The sequence below is a fragment of the Toxorhynchites rutilus genome, chromosome 1, assembly GCF_029784135.1.
Source record: "Toxorhynchites rutilus septentrionalis strain SRP chromosome 1, ASM2978413v1, whole genome shotgun sequence".
In the NCBI taxonomy this organism is placed as follows: domain Eukaryota; kingdom Metazoa; phylum Arthropoda; class Insecta; order Diptera; family Culicidae; genus Toxorhynchites; species Toxorhynchites rutilus.
In genome coordinates this window covers 187241010-187262572 of record NC_073744.1, presented here as the reverse complement: position 1 = coordinate 187262572, position 21563 = coordinate 187241010, and the positions used below count along the sequence as shown (strand labels likewise).

General features: G+C 37.7%; 1 protein-coding gene across 2 annotated transcripts in view; it reads left to right on the top strand.

Moving 5' to 3' along the window:
- Window positions 1-8140: 8140 nt before the first annotated feature.
- Window positions 8141-21563, top strand: part of LOC129770110 (uncharacterized) — a 161800-nt gene continuing 148377 nt past the window's right edge. For both annotated transcript variants that reach the window (XM_055772757.1, XM_055772749.1), the window contains exon 1: window positions 8141-9155. The gene's annotated coding sequence lies outside the window, so the exon portion shown is untranslated. The remainder of the gene's footprint in view (window positions 9156-21563) is intronic.

Here is a 21563-nt window from a genome sequence, read left to right as displayed (position 1 = left end):
CAGGGTCCTGTTCATTCGCTCTGCCGTTCCGTTCTGCTGTGGAGTAAGTGCGATTCACATACAACATCCACGTCACGTTCACGTTCCGTCACGTCACGTTGCGTCAAATATTCTTCCATGGAGTTCCTATTGAAGCATTCACATACACCAGCAACGGCAAGTCGAAGTTCCCGTTGCCGGTGTATGTGAATGTTTGCATAAGAACTGCTTGGAAGAATAATTGACGCAACGTGACGGGACGGAACGTGAACGTGACGTGGTGTGATGTTGTATGTGAATCGCACTGTATACGGATTGGTAAACTCCAATACAATCCCTTTTTCTCGGCAAAACTCCTTTAAGCGATGTGAGATATATTCGCCTCCATTGTCACAACGTGTACGAGAGACAGGTAAGTCAAATCTAGCAATAACCGTAGAGTGATACTCTTTCAGACAATCGAACACCTCAGTCCTTGATTTGATTAGAAAAGTGATGGTAAAATGCGTGTAATCATTTATAAATATTATAAAAAACCTTTTGCCGTCCCATGTTTCAGGAGATATAGGAACACATACATCGGTATGTACGAGTTCCAGCGGTAGAGACATTGATGATTTCCGCTTGTGAAATGGCGCACGGCTGTTTTCACATTATGCAAGGTTCACAAACTCCAACTGCATCTGTAATAGAGTGAACTCCGGCTACAAATTTTTTCCGGACCATTTCACTTATGCTCTTCATACAAATATGTCCGAAACGCCTGTGCCAGAGAGAGTTGGTCTCAATCGTTTCAACAATGTTAGCTTGTTTTTCCTTCAAATTGAACTGCAGTTCATACAAATCGTGCTTTCTTTCTCCAACAGCGAATAGTATATTGCGTGCCCACAATTCCACACAACCATCACGAAACAGTGTGGTAAAACCAGCCTTTTCCAGTCGACTCACCGATAGCAAATTATGCCGCAGCCCTGGCACGTACAGTACATCAGAAATATGAACTTCATGTATCATTTTTCCCAACTGCAACAATAAATCCGATTTTCGTTGCCACAAAAGCTTGTCCCTTTTCGGCCAATGAAATAGAGTACGGTGAATCTAATTCATTCGGAATTCATCATTTATCATATGATCAGTGCATCCGGAATCGATGATCCATTTGACCTTAGAATCACCATGTATTTCTCTGTCTTTTCCAGCTCCTATTGTGGCAAAAGCAAATGCCCCTTTGTTAGATTCTGTCTGTCAACTCCGTTGCCTTCCGAACAACACTGAACACTTTCTTCTTCGATGCAACCCGATCTTGAAGTGCTCCCTCCGACACGTCATCTACAGCTTCGTTTTTGCATTCCGCTGCTCTATGACCTTGCTGTCAGCAGCGCCAACACTTTCCCAAAAATTTTCTCTTTTTGTCTCCCAAGAAAGCAGACCGGCTATCACCTTGTTCTTCCGGCACCGTCTGGTCTAATTCGAACCGCTTAATCTCCTCATTCAATAATCTTCCTTTTGCTTTCCTTACTGTGAGGTCGTCAAATGATTCCAGTACCATTGCAACATTTTCGTACGACCTTGGAAGAGACAAAAGCAAATGTGTTACCTCTTCTGCTTCAGAAAAATTAACACCTGCCGCTCTGAAATCGGAAACTATTGAATCGAACTTGGCAAAATGCGCTTCCAGTGGTTGACCTTCCGGACACTTCAATTTATTCAACTTCATCCACAAGTGGCGCTCCTGTACTGCACCTGCCTTCTGGAACACGTCACAAAGCGCCTTCATCATACCATGTGCCGATTTTTCTTTTCTTACAAGATGCAAAAGATTTTGACCAAGTGATTTAACAATAACACTCCTCGCTTTCACATTGCCCTTTTTCCATTCTGCTTCCTGAGCGTTCGCTTCTGTCGGCTCCTTTTCGACATAATCAAGCAGCTCCTTCTCAGCCAGAATCAAGTCGATGCGAAATTTCCAATCGCCAAAACCTTTGCCTTCGAGCACCGGATAATCGCACTTTTCCGATGTCATTTTGATGCTGGGCCCATAACCTGTGTGTTTGTGGGTCAATAAAACAGCACATTCCGCGAATTGCATACGTTTATTAGCCTTTATTTGAAGTATACAAAATGGATGAACACACGTTTCTCGAAGCGTTTCTATCGGAATGATGAAGATTGCGGAACAAAAAAAAAATGACGGCAAGCAGTGCTGCCAGAACGACAATAACTACGGGCTGTTGGAAAGCCATAGATAAACAGATCGCCTACAGTATCTAGGACACGACCGCATATTTTCGACGTGGAACTACGCAATTATATTATTCAATTCACTTGATTTTTTTAATAGATTATGTTCTTCATTACTGTTGAATTATATTTAGTTTCATATAGAAGCCAATTGTCGCGTAGCATTTCAACGAGCGGTCATTGACTCCGCTCAACTGCTTTGTCAGCTGAAACCTTTTTTTTTTATATACTCCTATATTCAATAAAGAACCTTCACTTAGTTTTGTGCTCGCAACGAACACAGTTGTGTTTCATTTTTACTCTATATAAATTCAAAAGGTTATGGGCCCAGATCACAGTAACAAAAGTTCGTTTTGGGCGCGTGGAACGTTTATTAAATTCGTACGGTACTAAACTCTCAGGAAGTTTTTTGTACGATTCGGTTATAACATTCCGGAACCTGGTAGTGTATACGGAGATACGGTCGGTCGAGAGTTTTATAATTGAACTGAAAGACAGTATAGTTACACTAGGAAATGGAAAGTGATAAGGCGAGCATTGAAAAACTGGAAGGTGGCAGTAATTGGTTGACGTGGAAATTCCAGATTCGTCAAATACTCGAAGCAACTGAATTGTTCGATATAGTTGACGGAACGACGACAAAACCAGTAGCAGGAGCCAACAACGCAGCTGCGATTTCGTTGTGGAATAAGACCGATGCCAAAGCAAGGCGAATCATATCAACGGCATGCATGAAGCAACCGCTTCTGCAAATTATGAATTGTGAAACAGCAGGTGAAATGTGGACAACGCTCAAAAGCACCTACGAGCAAGCCTCAAAGTCAAATGTGTTATTTTTACAACAAAAATATTACAGTTTCAAAATGGAGCCAGGAGATGATATCGCTATTTTTCTTTCGAAGTTGCTTGAAATTGTCCAACAATTAAGGGACCAAAAGGAAATCATATCAGATTCTATGGTCATGACAAAGATTTTAATGTCGTTGCCTGCTGAGTACAACCATTTCCATAGTGCATGGGAGTCCACTAATGACGAAAATCAAACAATGGCGAATTTACGTGCACGATTATTGGCAGAAGAACTTCGATTAAAACAACAGGCTCAAGTGGATGATGTAGAAGCGCTGATGGCAAAGCGGAATTTTTCGAAGAAATCTCAAAAATCGAAAATGGGAAATTCATCTAGTGGTGTTAACATAGGAAAGAGTAAAGCAGCAAAAACGAAAGGAAAATGTTTTAAATGTGGCAAAAGTGATCACTGGAAAAGAGATTGTCCACTACTAAAGGACGGTGCGGACAAAAGGCGGGAAAGTTCATCGATCGACGCTTTTGTGTGTGCTGCATTGAATGGAGACAAAGACATTTGGATCCTGGATTCTGGTGCGAGTGATCATATGAGTCACCGACGAGAGTGGTTTGACAATTTCACTGAAGTATCAGTGGAGGTAACAATTGGAAATGGCGATAAGATTGTAGCTCGAGGAAAAGGCAATATAAACATTCTTGCTTTTAATGGGAATGATTGGATTCCTAAATGCATGATGGATGTTCTATATGTACCGGAGATCCATGTGAATTTATTTTCGTCGGGAAAAGCCATGGATCGAGGCTATCAATTGAAGTCTGACAATAAGCGGTGCGAATTTCTGAAAGATGGAAATATCGTTGCAGTGGGAGCTCGTCGTGAAAAATTGTTTCAAATGTTATTCAAAATAAATGAAGCTTCGCAGATAAAGATTTCTGTGGCAAATGTGGCTACAAAGAAACTCTCAATTCGTTCTTGGCACGAGAGGCTTGGACATCAGAACACCGTACACGTGAAGAAGTTTTTACTGAACAAAAATATAAATTTCGTAGATGAGGATTTTGCGTGTGAAGCGTGCGTATATGGAAAACATCATAGAGGAAGTTTTAAAAGTCGTGAAGAGAAGTCTAAAAAGTGTGGTGAAATAATCTTTGCGGATGTTTGCGGACCAATGCAAGAAGAGTCGATTGGCGGTTCGAGATACTTTTTGCTGTTGAAGGACGACTATTCACATTTCCGGTTTGTTTATTTTATGAAGCACAAATCGGAAGTTGCAAGCAATGTCAAAAGGTGCCTTAAGATTGTGCAAAAGAAGCATGGACACAATATTCGTTATTTCAGATCAGATAATGGTACTGAATTTCTGAACGCAGAATTGAAGGATTTCTTCGATGAGATGGCTATTCAACATCAACGAACTGTACCATATACACCAGAGCAAAATGGGTGCGCGGAAAGAGAGATGAGAACAATTGTCGAGTCAGCAAGAACAATGATTCACTCGAAACAAATGGACTATAAGTTTTGGGCAGAAGCAGTTAATTTGGCGGTTCATGTGCTCAATCGATCTGGAACAAGCACAGTTGATAACAAGTCACCATATGAGCTATGGTTTAACAAAAAGGTGAAAATAGATTATTTGCGGATTTTCGGGTCAGAGGTATTTATACATATACCTAAGGAAAGGCGGCGAAAACTAGACCCAAAGGCAATAAAATGTATGTTCGTCGGTTATGATGACCATTCCAAGGGCTATCGGGTTTGGAATCCTGAGACGGGCAAAGTTCAAATCGCCTGTGATGTAATTTTTCTTTCGGAGGAATCATTTGTATCACTTGATATAGGAAATGATACAAAGAAAGCTGATGAGTTTGCGAATGATGAGGATGAACCGAGAGCGAAGGAAGAACAACGACGAAGAGATTGTGGAACTATTTGTGATCTTGACAACCGAAATGTAATCAACCAGCGTTTGCGGGATAGGAGCGCCATCGATCGTAGAACTGAAAGGCGATTGTCATGTTGTGCATCAGCAGATCATATTGCAATGTTAGCAATCATTAAGGAGCCGAAGAATTATGAACAAGCGATGAAATCAAATAATCACGTGCAATGGCAGCAAGCAATGGACGATGAATACAACTCACTCGTTGAAAATTGCACTTGGACTTTGGTCAACCCACCATATGATCAGAAGGTGATAGATAACCGTTGGGTATTCAAGGTGAAACAACATCCAGATGGAAGCATTGATCGCTATAAAGCGCGATTGGTAGTACGAGGTTTCACACAAGAGTACGGAGTTGACTACCATGAAACATTCAGTCCAGTAGTCAAGTTTACCTCTATTAGAGTTATATTGGCAATAGCAGCATCCAAACAGATGACATTAAAACAATTCGATGTGAAGACAGCCTTTCTAAATGGCGATTTAGACGAAGAAGTCTTCATGAATCAGCCGATCGGATATGAAGATGGAACTGAACGTGTATGCAAATTATCTAAAAGCATATACGGTCTGAAGCAGGCATCACGTTGCTGGAATAAAAAATTCACATATTTTATAACGAAATTTAATTTCAAAGCAAGCAAATCAGATCCATGTGTTTTTGTGTCTAATGGTGAAAGCGGAATGCTGATATTAGCTATTTATGTAGATGATGGACTCATTGCGGCGGAAAAAGCGAATGTCATTTCACCAGTGATAGAGCATCTTCGAAAGGAGTTCGAAATCAAAGTTTTCGAGCTGAAATGTTTTTTGGGACTCGAAATTGAACAGCGTCGAGAAGGATCGATTCATGTGCATCAACAGAGGTATGCCGAAAGAATACTCAATCGTTTCAATATGTCAGATTGCAACGCTGTGGCAACACCAACGGAAAGTGCGCAAAATTTGAGTGATTTTGAAGCAGATTCAGAGATAAGGTTTCCGTATCGTGAGGCAGTTGGAAGTTTAATGTATCTGGCAGTGGCAACAAGACCAGATATATCTTTTGCTGTTGGAAATGCAAGTCGATATCTGGAGAAACCCGCTGCAGCTCATGTCAATGCGGTAAAACGTATTTTGAAGTATATTCGAGGCACAATGAACATGGGAATTCATTTCGAGTCTAGAAACAATTTATTTTTCTGTGGATATAGCGATGCAGATTATGCCGGAGATATCGTTACTAGAAGATCTACATCTGGCTATGTATTTATGCTAAGAAATAGTATTATTAGTTGGGGCTCGGAGCGCCAAAGGTCTGTGGCGCTATCAACAACAGAATCCGAGTACATAGCAGCAGCACATGCCATAAAAGAGCTGATTTGGTTGAATAATTTGCTGAAAGAACTGTTGCAACAAAAATTTAATGCACCGATTTTCTACATGGATAATCAAAGCGCAATTCGACTAATCAAGAATCCAGAATTTCACAAAAGGACGAAACATATTGATGTTCGATACCATTTCATCAGAGAAAAGTTTCAAGGTGGAGTTTTCATTCTGGAATATATTCAGACGGATGACCAAATAGCGGACATAATGACAAAAGCTTTGTCAAAACCCAAGTTTCAACGTTTTCGTACACTCATGAGTATTTTGCAGAAATAGCTAGATGAATTTGATCAGATATTAATTAGAAACTAAAAGTGGGAGTGTTGAATTATATTTAGTTTCATATAGAAGCCAATTGTCGCGTAGCATTTCAACGAGCGGTCATTGACTCCGCTCAACTGCTTTGTCAGCTGAAACCTTTTTTTTATATACTCCTATATTCAATAAAGAACCTTCACTTAGTTTTGTGCTCGCAACGAACACAGTTGTGTTTCATTTTTACTCTATATAAATTCAAAAATTACAAATAAATTTAATGAACGTCCTTTCACGTTTGATATGATGCCTAGGACTTTAAAAATATGTGAACGGACGAATTGTCAAACGATCATTGTATTTTACACTTCCCACTGAAATTATTGCACATTTCATGTTTACGTTGTTCTCGAACCGCGAAAGTTCATTCATCTCTAGTATCTGAAATGACGATTTTCCCTGGCTTTTCAGTTTAAAGGTACGTTTTAGGGAAACATATTCCGGTCTGCACAACGACAAGCGAGTACAAAAGTACTCAACACCAAAAAATACCCCCGACTTGCACGTATTTGCAAAGCGGATTCCCCCAGGTACATACATTTTAATGTCCGTGTTAACAGCTCAGTGGGGAATAATACCCCTGACTTGCATGTATATTTGCAGGGCGGATTTCCACAGGTACATCGATTTTGAAGTCTGTGTTGGGGAAACTGTAAATCGGGCCAATCAAAACTTAGCAGTTAGGGCGTTTAGATAACGCATGACATTTACATTTGTTCAATTGTTAATCTCATGAAAAATAACATTTTATTAATTGTAATAGACGCGTAGAAATATTTCCTATCAATTGATGCAAACATCTTTCCGATCTGTTAAGAAATGTTCGAGTTATATGCGTTCGAAATACGGGTAGGGTTAGCACACAAATCGGCAAGACAAATGTACGGGAAAAAGGAAGTTCTTTCAGTTTTCTTGAATTTAAACCGTTTAGAGATTAGCGAATTGTAATGTATAGCATATCAAACAAATCTTAGACAATTTCCGATTCGATTGGTATGCAAATCATGACAATTCGTTCACAGTGAAAATAGTGAAAATAGAAAATAGTAGCGAATAGCGACTGTGTTTTGCATGGAAAGTTCATTGAATGATATCACTTTCTGCATCACAGTCAAACTCAATGTCGATACTGCCGCCTAAATTAAGCAGTGCTTTTGTCTTTTTTAACAGCTAGTCCTACGTTGAAAATAACACATCTCAATAAAATTACGCAAAATATAACCATGTAAAACTCGGTCTCAGTGTGTTGTTATTGGTGATTCCAGATTATTAACACTCGTCTCCAAATTTATTCCGTTCATCTGAAACTTGCATACAAGAGGACATTCCTCTGCCGCTCCTATAAAAAAAAACATCCCTCTCTTCCACTCTCTCATTTTCACCTCGATCGTCAATCTCTCCACGCTGGGAGAGACCCCACAAACAGATGATCACTCCGACAACACAACAGCAACATGAGCCCAGCAAACTACAAACAGCGACTTATGCTTCTGCAAAGTGGCTGGATCCAAAGAGAGGGGCTCCAAAAGTTGCTCCAGCCGATGCAAGAAGTCACACAAAGAAGAACCCGCAGCATTGCATTGCTCTACTCTCAGTCGAGTACAAACGGTGTAGGAAGGCACACCTGTTTTCTGTCCGAGCTGCCAGAGCTATCCGACCTGATCGTGTGTGTGTTTGTGCGGTGAACGGAGGGAGATTCGATGATTCCCTAGGTTACCGTTATGGTCGCGTTGTTCAGCGCACTTGTCCGTTTGTTGTGTTGATGCGGAGTGTAAAAGGGCGCAAAGTGGTGACGTGAGTGGCCAAGATATTGGCAAACCTTGGAACAAGACACGAAACGGTGTGTATACAGAGGACGGAGATATGCGCCTATGCGCGAGGCGTAAAGTGCGTGATTTCGAATCAGTGAGTGACACTTGAGTGCAACTGTTGTCAACAAAGAGAGTTCATCGCTTGTTGCTGGTTTCTTGAGGAGGAATCGCTTCGAGGGCACAACTCACTATTTTTTCTCGCGTTGGAAGGAAATGTGCGAGAAGGGACGATTTCACCTCATTTCGATCGTGTGTATTATAGGAGTCTTAATGGGAAAGGTGAATATTGTAACGGGAGAAACCCGTGCCCGTCTTGTGTAGAATCTCGAGCACGGAGCGCACACTATCGCACGAAAAGTCCTGCATATGCAACAGACCACAAAGTGAAGTGAAGATTGAAACGCAAGCAAAACATTCCGCAAGTATTCGAAACATTTGCGATCGAGTGAAACAAAAAATCGAACAACTATAGAGCGAAAGTATTGAAACAGAAGCGTGCGCTTATCTGAAGTCGGAAAAACGGAAGAAATTCTGCATGGTGGAGCAGTCCTCTCTATCTATCTCTTTTCCTGGAGCACAGTGAAGTTTTAAAGTTGAACACTGAGCAGAGAGAAATAAGGAAAAACTATTCCAGAGGATCTGCTACCTCCCCTTTTGCAACATTCTTTGTTTTCGTGCGCGAGCGGTAAGTTTATAATGATGGGATGTTAGGGGCCTAAGCGTATATATCAATGATACAACAGCCAGCTGTTTGCTCTGCGGTTGTACCACAAACACACACACGCGCTTAATTGCCTGTTCTCGTGTTGATACTTCACCGCGGAGGATCGACCGTTATCTGATTCTTGGATACGGTTATCGACTAGAACCAGTTGTGTTGCAAATTGGGGATGATTTTTGCTAGGCTTTCTCCGTCTGTTTACTGTTCCGTTTCTCCGTCTGAATTGGAATATCATGTGCTCAATCGTTTTGGCTATACAGATTCGCCAATTCGAACACAGGGAGGTATAGGGGAAATGGGAGGAATTAGCAATATTTCCAAACCGATACGGTCTAAATAAAAAACTTCACATTGTATATTGAACTACACTTGTTTTCTCTCAATCATTATATCAAGCTTCAACTTACCAAATATATCATAAAATAGAGATGATTTTTGGACATTAAACTTTGATGCGGGGTGATTTGTTCCAGTGTTTGTTTCATCGAAATAACATGCTTATGTTTATGTAAAGTATTTTGGGATAATGTTACAATCAGTAACAGTGTTCTGGGATCGATACCAGGCGTCTTGGCCAGATTCCAGACCAGAAAAAATTAATTGAGTCCATCTCGAAATCTGTATGGATCTTTTCACTGTTGTTCGAGCATTTTCAAACACTTTCGATGCTTGGTCAAAGAAAATCCGTTCTTGATGGCCTGCGTTACTCTTTCAAGCTCCTCCTTCTTCCAACGTTTTCTGCCCATCCTCTTTTTATAATTCAGCGGTATCTGGAATTAATTAGACCAAAGAAAAGTCTCAAACCTGTAGGACAATTTCACCCCACAGAAACGTGCCCATATCACCCCTCACAACATGCAAATATTAAAATGCAATTAATTTCATTTATTGTTATCAAACGTACAGTTTCGCTGCATCAAATTGTTACTCTTCTGTAGGCGAACATAACTTTACTGCACAATACACGCCAAACCTTAATCTTAAAAAAAAACTACCGTGCTATTGTTTCTTGCCTACTGTCGAATTTTACCACAGTTTTTTTTTTACGTTAGGGTGCTCATACACTGTTTGACCGAAGCCAAATATTTGACTCTTTTTGACAGATAAATTTTGTCCAACGTGTACTGATCAAATATATTCTACACAAAACACGACAAGCAAATATTCAATTATTGGATGCCTAAAATATTTTTTCAGTCTGTTCTTCGAACCTGTCGGTATATGGTTAGTTTACCTTGAATATTTCAGTTGATTTTTTTCATGTTCGGTGTTTGATATTGTTTACTACTGCTGAAAATTGAAGAGTGGCAAACAAAATAGTGTTTGTACAAATATCAAATCAAACCTTATCTGTCAAAAAATATCAAATATTTGACCACCGGGCAAACAGTGTACGGCCACCTTTAGGTACATACAGCTCAACAATAAAAGGAGATGACCTTATAAAAGTCAAAGTCAAAGTTGAGCCGTACTTTTTGAGATAAAGGGGTGGTCCAAATCACCACCCCTTTATCTCAAAGTAGCAAGTAGCTAAATGCTACTTGCTTAATTATTTTTGAGCTTTTAGTACATTGTCTGGGCTTTTCGTTAGAAAGGCGTTGATCACTGGAGCTGATAGGTCCAGGATAAGGAAATGAAAAAGACCATGGTTTGTTTTCGGATGTTTTACGATATGTTACTAATTAATAGTCGAATTCCGACTGTTTTCTTTAAAAGGGGTAGTAAACTATGGACATCATAAAAAGTATGTGATTTTCGCCATTTTTTCCAACGAGAAAATAAGTTACTATGATTATTCTGATATCACATTTTTATTCGGTATATATTACTTAACAAATAAAAAATATATTGGTGTAAATTGGACTGTCCCCTGAATAGCCGCAACCGGTTTGTTTGAACCCTTGCAGCCAAAACCTTGTAAACTGGTGGAAGTTCTACAAGTTTTCTAGTGGACCGATTTCAACCAGTGATTTTTTTACGTTATCTTGGACAATTTTTTCAAAATATTGATTTTTGACGAAATGGCGACATTTTTTGTAAAAAAATTGCGTTTTTGCCTCAAAAATCGAGACAAAAACATTTACCAAAATTTTATTTTTCAAGATATTCAAAAAAAAATCCTACGTACAACAACAGGAAATTTAGTGGAGAATCTGGGAAAAAATAATTCATCAAAATCGGATGGACCGTTCCAGAGATAAAACTCCTATCAGTTTGCAAAACTTAGTTCCGAGAAAAACGCGTTTCAAATTTTGGATCCGCGCTTCTACGCAAATCTGGGATTAAAGCTACAGTAGAGTAGACATCCCAGAGAACATTTGAGGCCAGAAATATTTTTTAATTTTTCCAAATTTTCATAGTGTGTTACCCCCTTAATACAATAAATATTTTTGGGAGCGGGGACTGATACTGATATTGTGCAAAAGCTCTTGATGCGAACTGAATGAAAAGCGCAGTGTGAATAATCCGGGGCTCAACGAGTTATTTTTTTTAATTATTTAATTTTCTAATTTCTAGTACATTATCTGTATCATTAGTATATTTTCCTACATTTGAACCATTCAATATTTTAAAAAAAAATTTATTTCTCATTTAATTTTTTTCTGATAATGATTTTCCATTTGACACACATATTAAGTGTTTTTGAAAATATATATATATATATATATATATATATCGCCATTTTGTAACGGCGGTCATTTTGGATTTGCATTTTTCACAAATAACTATGTTCTACAACTTCGTCGTCACCGTTCTTCCATGAACCACGGTTCTTTTATGTACCTCGCCTCTTTTTTGAACCATAGCTCTTTTTCGAACTCTCTTTTTTTAACCGAGGCTCTTTTTTGAATCGAGGCTTTATTTTGAACCGCGATTTCAGTCTTCAGAAAACATACGCTGCACTGCGCTCGAGTTTAATTTTCATCACCGCGCGTTCATAACAAACACGTATTCTGTCTTGTTTCGAAGTATACCAAACTTATAAACCCGAGAGCGCAAAATGAACTCGGCAACGATACTAACTAAACATCGCTTCTCACTTGTGTGATGCTCGCCTCATTTTATACACACACACATCAAATTCTAGCGCCACTTTTGTCTTCTCTCGCTCTAAGCTGAGCATAAAATAGCAGCGCGCTTCCATACCAACCGTATACATTGTGTGATGAAAAATAACTCAACAGAATCGCAAAGCAGACAAATAACATGTGAGCGCGGTTTAAAACTAGGTATATAAACCAGTGTTAGGATACGGTGCAGTAAGGATGTTCGAACCTTAAAGCGAACAGTGTGGACAACAAAACATTTCAACTACCTTTCGGCGCGTGTTGATTCGGCCCGAACGCATGTGTGTACAAGGAGTGAGAGTTCAACTGAGTGCAAAAAAGTTGCACATCAGCACCGCGTTGGAATACAACAATTTTATTAAATAATAAAATAAATAAATAGTGTTTAAAGTTTTTTTTCTCACCAATAAACTTAATTATCACACTATGTACACAATGTATTTTTATATCGACCAGTCTTTGGAATACAACGCGGTGCTGATGTGCAACTTTTTTTGCACTCAGTTGAACTCTCACTCCTTGTACACACATGTTTTGTTGTCAACACTGTTCGCTTTATAGTTCGAACCTAGGTAGTGCGGACTGAATCAAAACGGCTGTCAAAAAAGATCCAATTGAAATGTCAAAAGAGATCCAACGATCAGGAGTGTTATTTTTCTTATGATAATCAACACTATAAAAGAGGTATTGTTGTCAGGGGCAAAAATAATTCAAATAATAAAATGAACGAACTACATTTTTCCGTCAATTGTTTAATTAACCATTGCATCTCTGAAAGAGCATCTCAGCCTTTCACTGAGCTACGCATTTTTAATGTCCCCTCTCTTTGACATAACGTTTTTCCGAACGAAATAAAAACAAACGAAGTCAGAGTCACGTAAATGTTTACTCCTGCGATTTGAAAATATTCGATAAAAAGTGGAAGGAAGAGATGCCAGATGATTTTAAAAAAAAAGTCTGTAAAACATGTGAATGTCTGTTAAAAATGTGGAAAAGTCTGTAAAAGTGTGCAGATCTATAGAAATGTCTTTTAACGTTAATTTTCACATATTCATTAATACTTTGTACATCGTGATGCACGTAAGATTGTATTTTGTATATATATACAGCCATTCCATGCCAAACCCAGATAGTGGGTCTCAGATCTTCGTCAAAAGTGGTAATTTTGTTCTTTATCGCAAAACATTAGACTCGTATTTTTTTATTTTTTCATTGGGGTGCCCATTTCCATTTTATGGTGATCAAAAAAATCATTTTTTTCCACTTTTTCCCAAAATGACTTTTTTCAAAAATTTATAACTTTCGAACCACTTAACCGATTTAGATGATCGACATATCAAATTGAAGCCAATGAGCTTTAATTGAGAAATATTGAACTTGCAGATATTAATTGTAGTCGTTTTTTTTATGTTTTCATGGTCTTGGACTAGGGGCGCTATATTTTTTTATATTTTTTCTTGAAAGCTGAAAGCTTACGAGCTATTTTTCCTTGGAAAAATGTTACTTTTGCGAAAAAATTGAATTCTTGTTTTTGTAATTATTGATTGAGTTATTTTTTCATAGTTTTCTCGTTTAAAGATAGGAGCGCTATATATTTTTTTTATGGAAAGCTGAGGATTATTTACCTAACATATCTCGATATCAGAGATGTTATAATTATCGTTTTTAAGTTATAAATTTGTAAATTTAACATGTTTTAAGTCTTCGATCAATATTCATATGTGACTCAACTAGAACTACGCTACTAGAATCCTTCCCGCAAGTGATATTTTTTCAAATTTTGCTTATTGGCTTCAATTTAATACATCGATCATCAAAACCGGTTCAGTAGTTCAAATGTTATGATTTTTTGCAGAAAGTTATTTTTGGACAAAGGGGGAAAAATGATTTTTCGAACCATTACTTTGAAACATCATATCTACAAAAACAAAAAAATAGTATCTCTGATATCGAGATATGTTATGTAAAAAATCCTCAGCTTTCAAGAAAAAATATAAAAATATAGCGCCCTCTAGTCCAAAGTCATAAAAAAAATAAAAAACGACTACGATCAATAATTACTAAAATATTATTATTTTTTTCGCAAGTTAAATATTTTTTAATAAAAGGCTAAGTCATTAGTTTCAATTTTATATGTCGATCATCTAAATCGATTCAGTGATTCAAAAGTTTTCATTTGTCATTTTTGGGAAAAAGTGGGAAAAAATTGATTTTTTTGACCACTTAATAACTTATGTGTTGTAAGTGTGTTTAAATGTTTCAACGATCTACACATACATACATACACATACATACGCGTTGTTATTTTTTATAAAAATCAGTATTTCTTCGTTGATATATTGGACATCCACCAAGGCTTGCGGTCTTGTCGTTGATGAAATTTATAAGAAAATACAGTGTATATTTTCCATCCGCCATGCAAGGCTATACAAGTTTTAGATCCTCACTTGGCCATGAACCATGTCTGTGGTAACAATATCGAACAGTAACCCATATTTCGTCATAAGCAGACCCGAAAGCGAATGTAGATTGTTGAGAATAGAATGAAAATTTTTATTCGATTTTGTTTTAATACTTAGAAGACATAGTCCTGACCCTAGCTTAACTATTTTTCAATAAATCTCCTTGCATTTCAGCAAAACAATCTTATCTAGAACAAAAAATATTTATCAGAAACAATTTTCGCTCAAGATTTTTCGTTACCTGCAGAGAATGCAATTTTTCATTTATTGTGAATAACCGTATCCTCTCTTTCGTCTGCAATGATGTCAGGGCAAAAGTACTTATGTGTATGAGTTCCAAACTTCATACACATCAGATGGGCCAACCAGAAAGACTGCCGGGCCGCAGGTTGAGTATCGCTGGTCTAACGTCATCTGTATTGATATAAACTAAATATAATAACTTTTCTGTATTAAAACTATGGAAAAATGTCATATGGTGAGTCAAATATCTTTGATGTGATGAATAGAGCCCTTTTATTTTTCAAAAACCTGTGAGATATTGTTATATCCAAAAAGTCTACAACAAAAATAAGAAGTGTTTTACAGATATGTCTGTAAATTTAAAAACATATTTGTAAATCTGGCATCTCTGGTGGTCTAAGAATTTATTGCAAGAAACCGCTTGAAAACATGCATGAATTTGCTTGAAAATGAAGTGGATTGAGTCCGCACCACTTAGGTTCGAACATCCTTAGTAGCTTCGGGGTAAGCCGTTCAAAATGTCCATAATGTTTCAAAAATTTCTTATGAACGTTGTTAACCTTGGAGACGAGCGTTAATACACTTTTATTTTTTGGGAAAAGAGATAAGTCACAGGGTACAAATTCAGATGAATACGGACGATTAGGTGCATCATTATGTAATAGAGACCAACTGCTACGTTCAAACATTTGTATATAGGATGATTAACAATCTCTAACACGAGTTAAGCGAAAGAGCAGAATATAATAATCAACAGTAGCCGAAACTTTCTTCCTCTAAAAAGCAAAACCATCTTTTGGTGGCCTCATATGATTCATAAACTGTCACATAGTAACATGGAATCAACTGCATTGGAATCAACTGACTTACCAGTTAATTTTCGACATAAAACCTTAATACATAGTGCAAAATGGTGTTTTTCCCCTGAAATTATGCGGAGTTTTTTTTTGTTTTTGTCAGATTTGCGAGAGACAAAACAGCTATCAAACATGACCAAGCATTTCCAAAAAACGAAATCGGGTGTGTTGCAAAATTCATGTACTAGTGTGAATGCTTCAAGTTTTGAGGACAACTATTGGCGTCTCAGTTTGAACAGAGACCGCTTCTTGACTGATTCGACGATTAGAGGATCAAAAGAATAATTATCCGGTATGTAGTAAATTGGTGAACAAACCCTCTTAGAAGATGGTTCGATGAAATATTTATTCAGTTTTTTCCCATTATTATAATATGTTATAGTAAAAAGCAGCTCAAATCAAATAAATATTTCACTTTTCGAATTGCTTACATTCCATTTCACACTCAAAAAAACTGCAACAGGCAAAAATAATCACCAAAAATCAGGTTGGATATTTTTGAAACTAACAGGGTAGTTGATTCATTCAATCTCTTTTCCTAGGCAAAATACTTGCACCTTGGACTGAACGCTACCCATCAAATCCTGTGAAACACTTGCGCCATCTTTCTCACACACTTTCGTCCACTCTTTCTTCAAATCCTGATCGTTTTTGAAGATCTTCCCTGTTTTCCGGAGCTTGACCTTCATGATCACCCAGATCTTTTCTATTGGGCGAAGTTCTTGCGAGTTTGGTGAAAAAATGGCACAAAAACAACATCGTTGACTTATCACCGGTTTCGCATAATGGCACGATGCCAGATTCGGCCAAAACAGAGTGTCACCTTCGTGGGATCGGAGGAAGAGCAGCAGGCGCTTTCAGGCGGCGTTCTTTATATATTTGGTCGTTAATGGTGTCGGTCGTTATGCATGGGTTGCTGAATTTGCCGCACCCACAGATCGCCTGCCACACCAAGAACTTCTTGGCAACTTTGTCGACCTTCTTTCTCCGGAACTCCTTCGGAACATCCAGGTGGGGCTTGCCAACGCAAAACTCCAGGCCGAGTATCTGCTTGGCGACCACTTTAATGTACGTCTCGTTGTCCATTACGATGCATCACAACTCGCGGTACAGCTTTCTGCCGCGGAATTTGGCCAACATATTCTGTTTATCGGTTCGGTAAGGCGCCTTCGTTACCTTGAAAACATTGTCTGCACTCGAAGTAATCCATCACCTTCCTCGCCTTCACGGGGTCAGTTGTCTTCGCTTTTCTTCCGCCGCCAGCTCGCCGCTGGGTCGTATGGGTCTCCTTGAACGATTTTACCACACGGGACACGGTCGAACGGTCGATTCCCAACTGTTTCGCGATCCACCTGTGGGAGTGGCCTGGATTTTCCACGATCGCGCCCATAATTATTGGTCGAAGCAATTCTTTCTTGGAACCCATCTCGATAACCACTTGACAGATTGTGGCAAAATTTTGCACTTGAAAACATTATACTCTAAACTAGTTTTATCCAGAATTTGATCAATTTTTACCCATGCAAGAAAAAGTTATATGTGCAAAAATAAGTGTTGCTATTTTTTCGAGTACTATCTAAATATATAGGATCTGGAAAATCCCTGTAAATCTGTCGTCCTTAAAGATTGTAGGGTGAAAGAAAAAAATTATAGGAGGTTGTGTCCAAGACACGACCGCATTGTTGACTTAGAACTACGCTGTAGTTTCATTCAAGTCTCTTGTTTATAACTGCGAAAATTATTTTATAATAATACGAAATATTAAAAATAACCATTCTACCAGTTTGGTCGCCCTGATTTTTTTTTCTTGTAGAATCATTTGACGATTATTGTTTGATGATTCATTCTTGTCCTCGCAGAACAATAGATGCTCGAGATAAGCTCTGTTATCATCTTTAGTGGAGAAAGTTTTGCTTCTGACAAGCGAACCAAATCACATACAAAATTCCAGAACGACATTTACTTTCTTGGTGACTAAATAAACAAAATAAACTGTTTCTGTTAATCTCAACAACCTCAAAAAGAGTAGCACTGCTTCATTATGAGCAAGATTAGCGCAAATGCAATCCTAGTTGAAGGAAGCCTTTATGATGACGGAAAACAAACAATGCCAACTGCTTGGAAAAAGGCTGAATATTTGCCTCAGCAGAGATTCCTTACTAATACCCTAACGCAAATATTTGCCTTCATCTATCTACCCTCCTTGTCGCCACGTTCGGATCGACATGTTCACCCGCAACACAAATATCCATATATTGATGACTTGAAGCAACTTATCTCCGTTTTGTGCTCTTCTCAACAGAAGCCCTTTCTGTTGATATTGCCAGTCTAGATTAGCTTAGCTGTCATCCTTTGTGGAGTGACTTTCCAACCGTCACGCGAAACCAAATCACTGACAAAATTCCAGAACATTTATTTTCTTGGTGAGCTGACGATAGTCTGGCTTGATGATTCCCCACACAATTGTGTAGCTCAGAACCTCAATGCAATGGCGTCAGTTTGATGTAATTTGTAATTTGGTCGCGTCCACAGCTCAATCCGAAACTAAGACATGTGAGACTTTCAGCTTCTTTCGTTCGTTCGTCTCTAACCTTCAAAAAGGCCCATGGAAACCTTTACTTTTTCCTCGTATTACTTCTCCACTCCTCACCGTCCAGCTCGCCCAGCAACGATGTTGTTCAGTCGGTGTCCTCACGAAGAATGAAAGTTTTCCTCAGCGAGACCCACTGTTTATACTCTAGGCAAATATTCCCTTCGTTCTTCTTCTTTTCCTTTGTTCACGGAGACTTTAAGTCTTACGATTTCCCCTTCGTTGCTCGTCCAGAAGTTGCTCATTATTGACAGCTCTGTTCGGGAAAGCACACAAATGGACAGAACAAATGTATGAGAGAATGGACACGCTTCTAGTTTTCATGAATTTCAACCATTTACACACCATGGGATTGTAATGTATAGCATATCAAACAAATCTTAGGGAATTTCCGATTCGTTTGGTATGTAAATCGCCTAAATCCGTTCGCGGCAAGAATAGTTATCAACGTTAACTTTATTTCATAAAAACGTGACCTGTTTTCTGAATTGGCACCCTTAATGAAAAACGTAGTTCTACGTCAAAAAATCTTGCAACGCTACGCGCAACGTTTATTCATTCAATTCGCGTTGACAGCATTGAGCTTCGTGTTCTATCATTTCGAAGCGCATCATAATGGATTTTTGGATTTTTTCTTGAATGTATTCACTTTTTTGAATAAAAATTATAAACAAAACAAAGAGTATGAGTTATACAAATGCGGAGCGGAGAGCTTTTTTATGTAGTCTATTATGACAGTTCTCATTACCAAACAGGATAACTTTGGCAGGGATCTAAGGATATTTATTACGGATATGAGACAAAAATCAGGATAACTTTAGAAAAAAATCGAAAAAAATTGAGCGTTTGTCAGGATATCTAAGAGCGTGTCAAAAAGTTTAGAAAATCCTGAAAAATATGGAAGGTTGGCATCTCTGGTTTCGAGTAGATTACTGTGTGTGTGACATCTACCGAAATTCTATGAGAGGGTTGGTTTTGATCTCTTAATTAACCTTTCTCAAGGCCAGAAGCAAATGAACTTTGAGGATCAAAACCATTAAAATACAAACTAGAAGAAGGCACACTGTTCGCATTACACAATGTATACTCAGTAGAGTGCATGCATTGACACTTAGAGAATAATTTACGACATATGACCAACAGCTTGTATATTGTTCTCGCGAGGGCAACACCATTGGATTAATCATCTACATTTTTTTAATGGGGTAAATGTATGACTTTACGAATTTATAATATGTCGTGAATATTGTATATTAAGTTGAAGCTAGCATCACATGCATTTCAAAGGTGTGTCTTCTAGCTTCAGAAAGCAGTTTTTCTTTTGAATGAAGTGAAAACTACTAATGCGAAAAAATCATAGGAAATGTCTAATTTTGTACTGGGAAAATGCTATTTTTGGGAAGTTTTATCGAGATACTGTTTTCTAAAGAATAATGCCGCTGATAGTCATCGTTGAGCTGTCGAAGCTAATAAAGAATATGCTCTATCGGAAACCTGTTTGACAGTGATTTAAACGATTCAAAAGCATTGATTTTAATTCGCTGATAAAGAACATGGTGAGCAATCGAAAAAACAAATTTCAGAACAAACAATTGAAAGCACCTATCGCATGAAACTATCATTGGTGAAAGGTACCGTCTTTAGAGAAATTCCACGTAAAATCAGCCAATCGCTGACTTGACCTTCTCCGATATTGCAGCTGCTCAAAATCGCAATTTTCATTATCATATGACCAACTTTCATTGCATTGCAACAAAATCAATAACCTACTTCAAAATAATGTAACTCAAAGTCTAGGTGTTTTATTCAAATATGATGCATGACATAGAAATCAACTAACTATTTCAGAAAAATGACGTTTTGAATACACAGTTAAAAATATTACATTGAAATATCACTTAATATTAAAGAATGTTTTATCTCAAAACATGCCCCTCTAATATTTAAAAAAATATTTTCATTAGAGTTAAAAGATACTCTAATAAAAATGAAAATATTTTTGACGTATAGTGGTGCCGTGCCGGACTCACCAAAATTGAGATATGATTATTTTTAATTTCAATACCTTGTAAAATCTTAATCATTCAAGAAATGTAATGTAAAAAATTTAATACACATTTGACTCTACTAGTAAAACTGTATACAGTGAGGAAAATTCGTTTTAACGCAAACCGATTTTTGTTCGAAGTCCTCAAAAGAGCGATCATAAATCTGCCTTTGCAACAAGTTTCTTTTAAATGATCTACAATCATTTAATTTGAAAACTGCGTATACTTTAAATAGGAGGCAAAATTTCATTTTGAGGAGGGAAATTTGTTCGAACGCACACAATTCAATATAAACGACTGGCGCACCTATGACGCCGAAAACCTTGGCAATCTGTCATGTCAGTTTTGTTGTTATGTTTAGTGATGTCTATTCGATTATCAATTATTCGTTGGGGCATTTTTCAATATTCGATTCGAATAATTATCATTCAACATTCGATTGATCAAGCGAATATTTATTTCTTGTAAAAATCACGTATCACTATATCATTCTGGTCGCGTTGTCTATCGGGTTGTCGATGTTAGATGGTTAGATAAATAAATGTTGAACAGAAAAATTATAAAGCCTAATTCTTAACCTAAAAATGCATTAACCTTGAGAAAGATTCTTTTTTTCATTGATCGCGATTACAGTGGCAATTATTCGATGTATTCATATTTTGATTCTGAATTATTCGATACGAAATTACTCGATTATAATTTCAGATATTCGATTATTTGAATTAATGGAACGATTAACCGACGTCTCTAGTTATGTTAGGACTCAAAACATTTGTTGGTGCTGGCAGTTTGTTGATATTCGAGTGAATAAGAACAAAGAGTTGTTCGTGAACTGAAGAAAAGTGGTATGAGTAACCGAGAAATAAGAAGGAGAGTAAACAGATCCGAAACATCGATTCGAAATGTGCTGAAGAAAGGTGAGAAATATGACGTTAAGGAGAAAACTAAAAGCAATATCAAAATAAGTAATCGTGACAGGAATCAGGATTGGTCGACCATTCTCGATTAGCAATAAGCGCATTGTACATACATTGCGGTGATCTGGTTACTTCAAGTACACTAAAAAGGCCAAGAACCCCAATCTTACTTCAGCACATATTCAGG